This window comes from Apus apus, chromosome 14, assembly GCF_020740795.1.
Source record: "Apus apus isolate bApuApu2 chromosome 14, bApuApu2.pri.cur, whole genome shotgun sequence".
In the NCBI taxonomy this organism is placed as follows: Eukaryota; Metazoa; Chordata; class Aves; order Apodiformes; family Apodidae; genus Apus; species Apus apus.
The window spans coordinates 291,395-298,517 of NC_067295.1; the positions used below are offsets into that span (position 1 = coordinate 291,395).

The 7,123-nt window shown below is 50.5% G+C and overlaps 1 long non-coding RNA gene across 4 annotated transcripts in view; it reads left to right on the plus strand.

Annotated features, from left to right (window-relative positions):
* The window catches only part of LOC127390301 (uncharacterized), a 74,946-nt gene extending 69,895 nt beyond the window's left edge, over positions 1-5,051 (plus strand). For 2 of the 4 annotated variants that reach the window (XR_007890840.1, XR_007890839.1), the window contains exons 6-7: positions 1,701-1,821; positions 4,307-5,051. This is a non-coding gene — a long non-coding RNA (uncharacterized LOC127390301). The other 2 variants (XR_007890841.1, XR_007890842.1) reach the window with 2 other exon arrangements.
* Positions 5,052-7,123: the final 2,072 nt, after the last annotated feature.

A 7,123-nucleotide genomic window follows, 5' to 3' on the forward strand; every position in this document is an offset into this window, starting at 1 on the left:
CCAGAAGTGAGGAGCAGTGGGAGGACAGAGACTGCAGCAGGGAAGGTGCTTTGCGGTGCAGGAAGGGGAGAAGCTCAGTTCTTACACCTAGCTTGGAGGGAAGATAAACGACCTGCTCCTTTCTCTTTTGTTGTCTGTTGGGACATTTTGTGTAACAACTCTAGAGACTACTGGTAACTCTCTGACAGACAGAGCTGCACAAGGCTTCATTGGTACCACGTGCACCATGCAAGGACTGGTACAAGCAATTCTGCTTTCTTGAGTATCATGCTGAGAAAGGTGGAGATTTTCCTCCAGAGGGACTGGGCACTTGAGTCCCAGGAAGTGGGACTGGTCTGAAGAGCTGGAAAAGCAGAGCAGCTGCATCCCTGAGTGTGGGACAGGTGGTATCACACATGGTGCTCTGCTGCCTTATGGCCACAGGATGCTGGTCTGTCTTTCCGCCTTATTCCTGCCTCTTGCCACTGCTATTACTCCTTTGATTTCACAAGCACTAAATTCACTCACAAATTTTATATATATATAAAAAAGACATACTGTCATAAAAACAGCTAGCTGAGCATTCCCCAATGAAAATGAAATGCTGCTGCTGCTCAGAAGTGCTGGTTCTGGATCATTTCTCTATTAAATATTTGGCAAAGTCTGACTCCAGCCCTAGTGTCATCCACTCAGTGCCCAGCCCTTGCCTGTCCCCTGGTGCAGCCTCACTCCTGCACCTCTGAAGGCAAAGCATCCTGTGCTAGAGGTCTGTGCTGCCACTGACTGATGGATCTGTCTCTACTAGAGCTGGGCAGTTTGAATTTGTGCTGGTGGCTGTGTTTGGCTTTTCAAGGGCAGAGCTGTGTGTTTTTTCATCAAAGTGAGAGTGTGCAGAGCCAGCCTAGCATGGAGTGGGACAGCAGGGTTCTCAATGTCCACTGGGGTCTGGGCTGTAAGTCTGTGGTCCATCCTGGATCTCCTGTGCCTGGGCTCGGGGACTCCAGAGTGTTTATGCACCCAAGGAAAATGCTGTGAATTCTGCTGCCTGGACAGATACCCAGAAAGATCAGCTTCTGTCCTCTGGGGATGCAGCAGAGGTAGGTACCATGCTCAGAGACTCCCTGGAGGGTTGGAGTTAATGTGTTTGACTCATACTGCAGGAGCAAAAATACTCTGTTGCCTCAAAGCAGTGCTGGGGGAGCGAGGGCAGCAGAGCTGTGTCTGTCCTGTTGAACAGGCAGGAGCAGGAACGTGGGGGTCACTTCAGGCAGCTGCTGCTGCTTCAGCTGCTCTCCCAGAGCTCGACTGGCCCCTTCCCACCTGCCATCACCCAGAGCTCCCAGTGCATGGGGCTGAGCCTGGTCTCCTACCCCATGTGTCCCTGCTCTCCATAGGGCCATGGCTTTGCTTATCTCTGTGCTGCTTCGTCTGCATCCCAGCAGAGTCTCCTCTTGGGAAGCTGGAAACTGTGGTTGCTGCCGGTCCTAGAGGCCTCTGGGTGCAGCTTGCTCCTGGGCCTATTGCCATGGGGACAGTGATGCTCTGCAGTGGTGTGGGTGCCAGCACCATCCCCACGGTCTGACTTTCATGTTGATGTGTCTTCAGGGAAAAGATGCTTTGATTCTACCTAAACTTATGAAGGTTTCTCATACACAGCTGGGTTGGGGCAGCTCAGAGGAGAAGCTTGCTTTGTCCAAGTGCTCACAGTTCCCTTGTTCCAGATGCAGGGCAGGTGATAGTGAAGTGGGATACTGCCAGCAGTCCCAGCTCACACAGCTGTCTGACCACCTGAAGATACAACCTGCAGTGAAACCAGAAGCCAAATGGCAGCTCAGTGGCAAGGTAGGTGCATCCTGGAAGCACTTGACAAAAGTTTCTGCTCCCTGAGCAAGCGATGGATGCCAGTACAGTGAGGAACCTGGACTGGCTGTGAACAGGATCTGCTGCCCAGCCCAGATCCCTCTAACAGCTTTTCCAGCATTCCCTCGGGGATCGTGCTGGTTTTGATGGGCACATAACACAGTTTGAGGCTTATTGTATTCCTAGAAAGAATGACGCTTTGAAAGGTCTCCCAAACCAAATCCAGAGCACAGAATGGTCAGCTCTTGTCACCATTAATGCCACTGGGACGGGGTTTGCAAGTTCAGAGCTTGGCCTTTTTGGGGCACCTGGGCTGCTGTGCCAGCAGGTAGAAGGATGTTATAGCTGAGCCTGGGACGTTTTGCAGAGGCATTTCTGTTGGCAGGTTTATGATCTTTTCTGCCTCAGCTGGGAATCTAAGGACTGAATAAATCTCCAGGCCAACAAAAGCCCAGGATGTTTTCACAATGGCCAGGATTTTATTAACTTACAATTATTGAATTTCTTCCTTCCTAACAACAGTTTTCACATAGATGGGGACAGGCAGAGCTAGGAAAACTGCAAGAAAGTCACCTACCAAATATTTGTGCCATTAATGCCAGTGAACTGCAAATGTGAGAAGGCCTCTTGTCAGGTCTTGCAGCACTTTGCAGAAGAGGGGGCTGCTGGGGGGGCTCGCCCTGAGGGGGCTGGTTCACACCATGCAGCTTGTGGGGCACGAGGTTCTGCACAGTCTGCAAGTTCCACCACACTTAGTGCAAGGAGAGGCTCTTCCTTCATCCCTTTCTCTTAAAGTTCTTTGTGTTTCTGGCTTCTAGAGAAGTTCCTTTGGCATCTTTGCCTTTTCCTGCTCAATAGCAATACCTGTTCTAAAGACAGGTGTCCCCAGAACCAGAGCAAGCTGATGTGTTACTGTGACATTTCCATCTGCTCCTGAGGTGAAAGACCTTTTATCTGTGTTGTGGGACCTGGCAGCCCTTTCCATAGCAAGAGTTCCATGAGGTACTGAGACCAAAGCAGACGAGCAGGGGTGGTTTGAGCTGGCAGATGGTGTGTGTGGGCTGACTGTCAGATCCCAGTCCTGTCTCTGCAGGTCCACCTCTGCCCTCTGGAGCTGAGCTTTCTCCTCGGAGCTGGGCAGCACATAAAGCAGTGCCTGCAATAACCTGCGGTGACAGTGGCTCCAGGTGACTCAAGGAGACAACAGAAGCTTCACCACCCACGTTTTCAAGCCCATCTTGGGTGGGTTATTCATCCCTTGCAGTGAAGAGCACTGCAGTTTGCACTGGTATCCCACCCTGGGAATGTGAGGGTGGTGGAGTGTATCCATGGAATTTTCTCCCTTTGGAGTCTCCTGAAGCTGGTGGGCTTGTGTGGCAGGAAGGGCCCTTCCCAGCAACAATTAATGGGAAATATCTTCAAGTTCTTAAAAAATCTAAACAGGTTAATTTTTTTCCAAAAAGAGAAAAGAATAATTAAAATTGTTTCTGCGGATATATTTAAAGTACAATCAGTAATTCACCAAATACATTTAATTCAACAGTGAAGAATTAGGAGGCTTCAAGCTCTCCAAAATTTTGTCTGCAAGGGAAAATGCTTAAATTATTTATTTTCCTTCCTGTGGCTTGTGCCAGGGCAGCAGCCCCACCAGCCAGCCCTGTGTCCTGCACCTGTCCCAGCGTGGGTGGAGGGCACGGAAGGTGCTGCTGGGCTGGGCTTATGTCCTGCAGGAGCTCCAGAGGTGGGTGGAGCTTCAGCCTGCCCTGTGGCACCAGGGACCCCCTGCCCAGCCAGGGTCTGTCCCTCCCTCTGCCCTCGCTCCGGCCCAGGGGGGCAGGAGGAGGCTGCTCCCTGGGCTGGCTGGATGCCAACAACAGCAAAGCAGCAGGAGCCGAGCCCTGGGATGTAATCACCCCTAGGGACCACAGCAAAGCTGGAAGGAGAAGCCAGCTGGAGTTCATCGTCCATAAAGAAGGGAAAGGGGGTATGAGCTGCTGTGAAGGCTCCTTCATCATCTGTGGAAATATGCCCAATTTTCCTGAAAAAACAAATAGAAGGAATTGAAACTAAATTGCATTATTAGCAGAAGGGGAGTCCCTAATTAACCAGATACAGCCCATTACTGTAGCCTTCAATTCATAAAATTGCATAATTACATAAAAATACCATTGATGTGCTATTCAGTATATCTGGTATTGTCGTCCTAATAATTAGCTTTGTAATTGTCAGTTTGACAGGGTAATTAAAAATGTTTAAAGATGTTGTGTCAGCCTTTTCTCCTTTGCTGAGCTCAGTTGGATGTCTCTGGAAGATGATTTTCTACCTGACTCGACCACGGTTTTGGTTTTGATTTATACCAATGTGTTACAGGAATGACCAGAGTCATGGATTACTTTGATGTTGCTGCTAGGCTGATTTTAAAAGTAGGAGAAAAATAACTCCTGATGTCATTTTCATTTACTTTTAGGAAATCCGTGGCCCCATCTCCCCAGTTCATGCTGCTGGTGATGTGACTTTCTTCTGAGCACTTTTTCAGAGAGAATGTTGTGAAATCTGACATTTGTAGCCCCAAATCTCTGTTCTGTTTGCTGTGTAAAACCTTTCATCCCACATGCATTTTTTATGGATGGACTGAAAACCAGAAGAAATAAAGGCTGTAGGTCTGAGCTGTGTGGCTCAGCCACCACAGACAGCCCTGGAGCAGGGCTCTCCCCACGGGTGCTCGGGGCGTGTGGGGTGAAATGCTGCAGGGAAGCACAGGACTGGGGGCAGGTGGCATGATGCCCTGGGCAGGGATGTGGGGAGCAGGATGGGGGCCCAGAGGTGCTGGGGAGCCCGGGGCCCCTCAGCCAACAGCTGGAGGCAGCTCAGGAACATGTGCACCTGAGCCCTGTGCTGTGCAGTGCTGCAGAGGAGGTGGCTTCTGCTTCACTTCATGGTAATCACTCCCGGGTCTGTTGGTTTAGGTGGTGATTGCCACTTTGCATGGTCAAAACCCTGACTATTTCCCTTTTCAACAACATAAACTCAGATATTCATTGCTGAGAAGTGATAAATAAATCTGTCCTCACACCCAGGAGCTTTGCCAGCTGGGTTTTGGCTGCACGGAAGCCTGTTTGTGAAAGCTTTCAAGGATTTTTGAAAATACTCATTTCCAATCATTAAATTAACAAAGTGATCTGTTCTTATGGAATAAACTGTAATCACGCAAAGTCTGAACTTCTTTCTTTGCAAAACAATCTCCAGCACTTCTCTCTCCGTCTTATTTTTACATTTGTATTTATGTGTATTTTTGTTCATGGACACTGCTTCTTACCACATCTTTTCTTCGTGCAGTTCACACACTTACCAGGCACTTCTGGCATCCTGCAGCTGCAGGAGCCCCCTCCCCGCGCCCCCCCCGCGCAGCCAGGGGTGTCTCCCAGCCCAGACACCCGCTCCACCGCGCTCTGGCCATGACTTTGTATTCAGGGTTCATAATTGCTTCGTTAACTGAGAAACTTTACAATCTGTTGTAGGCCATTATATGCAAAACCATGCCCAAATAATTGATCCCCTGCCATCCAAATTGCAGAAGTGCTCAAGCGTTTTGCAGTCTTACAGAAAGGGTTTGTATTCTGAGTATTTCAAATGTGTATTAAAATAAAATTGACGATGAGATAACAAGGCATAGTTTTACAGCAGCTCTGTCATTAAATGACCACGCAGCCATACCTGAGTGCTGGGACAGTGTCCTGCTGGCAGTGTTAGCTCTCTAATGTGTGATCTGGAGCTGAACCAATGCAATTCACTCCTCTGATGTTCCACCTTTCCAGCCCCATCTTGCCACCGCTGCGACATGCTTGCCACAAACCCAATGCTGGGGTGGGAGGAGGTAGCACATCCTGTGGTCAGCAGGTCTGGTGGGTACAGGGTGGAGGAGGGCATGTGGAGGGGCAGGTGCACCAGGGAGGTTTTAGGGGGCAGATATGATGCTGTTTGCATTATTCCACGGGGCTCCACTCCAGAGCTGATGAGGCCCTGAAGAACTTCTGTGGCTACCACTGAGCTGCCCTCCTCAGGCTGCCCGAGGGTGATGGATGGTGAAGTGAGGTGGGCCCACCTGTCCTCATGGACAGGGGTTGTGTCACCCTTTCCCATGGCCATCACCACTGCTAAAGATTCCTTGAAGCAAGAAGTGAAATTTTCTCTGCTTTTGGGCTTTGTCCTAAGCAGGTCTCTGGACCATCACACCCCTGTCCTGCGTGGCAGAGCCTGGGCACATAGGGCTGTGCTTTCCCAAGGAATCCATGCTGCCCAGATTGCTCCCTCTGGAGCAGAGGGTCTGCTGGGGCTCTGCCGTGCCAAGGGCTCCGGCCACCTCTCAGTCATTCTGGGTGTCATGGCTGTAAGCACCAGGGGACAACTGAGTCACCCCACCATGGCCATAGCAGGAGGTCTGTGTGGGCATGGGGTGGGCATGCCTGGCCCCAGCGGTGCCCAGCTGCTGATGCCTGGGTTCAGAATGCAGTTTGTAATGAGGGGTTCAGGCTGAACGAATCCTTAGGACATGAAGGCAGGGAATGTGACATAAAGCCTTATAAAGGTTTCCAAAGAGAATCAGCAAGGTCTCCTGTAGGACATCTTAGGAGGAAAGGCTCCTACAAAGAGTAATAAATTAATGAATTCCTCTAGTCATCAGGGTTATTTCCCACAAAAGAATTTATTGCATGGCATACATTTCTCTGCTCACAATAATGAGATCTGAGGTCCAATGTGACATTTATGACTGGCATCATAAAAAAAATAAAAAAAAATAAAAAAAAATGCACAGTCTTTAAGGGAAACGTGGGACAGTATATTCCTTCTCCAGAACAGGGAACCAGAGATACTTTTGTGAATGCTTTACTGGGGAAATGAACCACAGCAGGAGCAGCTTCTGGGTGCTGCAACTGCTGCCACCCCCGGAGCGCGGGGAGCTGTCCCGGGCTCAGCCGTGCTGCCAAAGTGCGGGTTGTACAGGTAGATGCTCAGTCCCCTGTGCTGTGCATGTCTTCTGGGCCACCCCCAGAGGTGGAGTGAGCGTCCACCCCTCAGAACGATGCAGACACCACCGAGCTGGGCTGGCCCAGAGGAGCCTTCTCGCTCCAGCGCTCCCGGATCCCAGCATCCCGGCAATGCCCGGCACCAGCTCTCAGAGCCCCTGCAGATGGACAGGCCAGGCTGGCAGCTCAGTGGAGGAAGGCATGAAGCATCCCTGGCTTCTGCCAGGCCGGCAGCATGGCTGACTTGGCAAGGGGGGCTT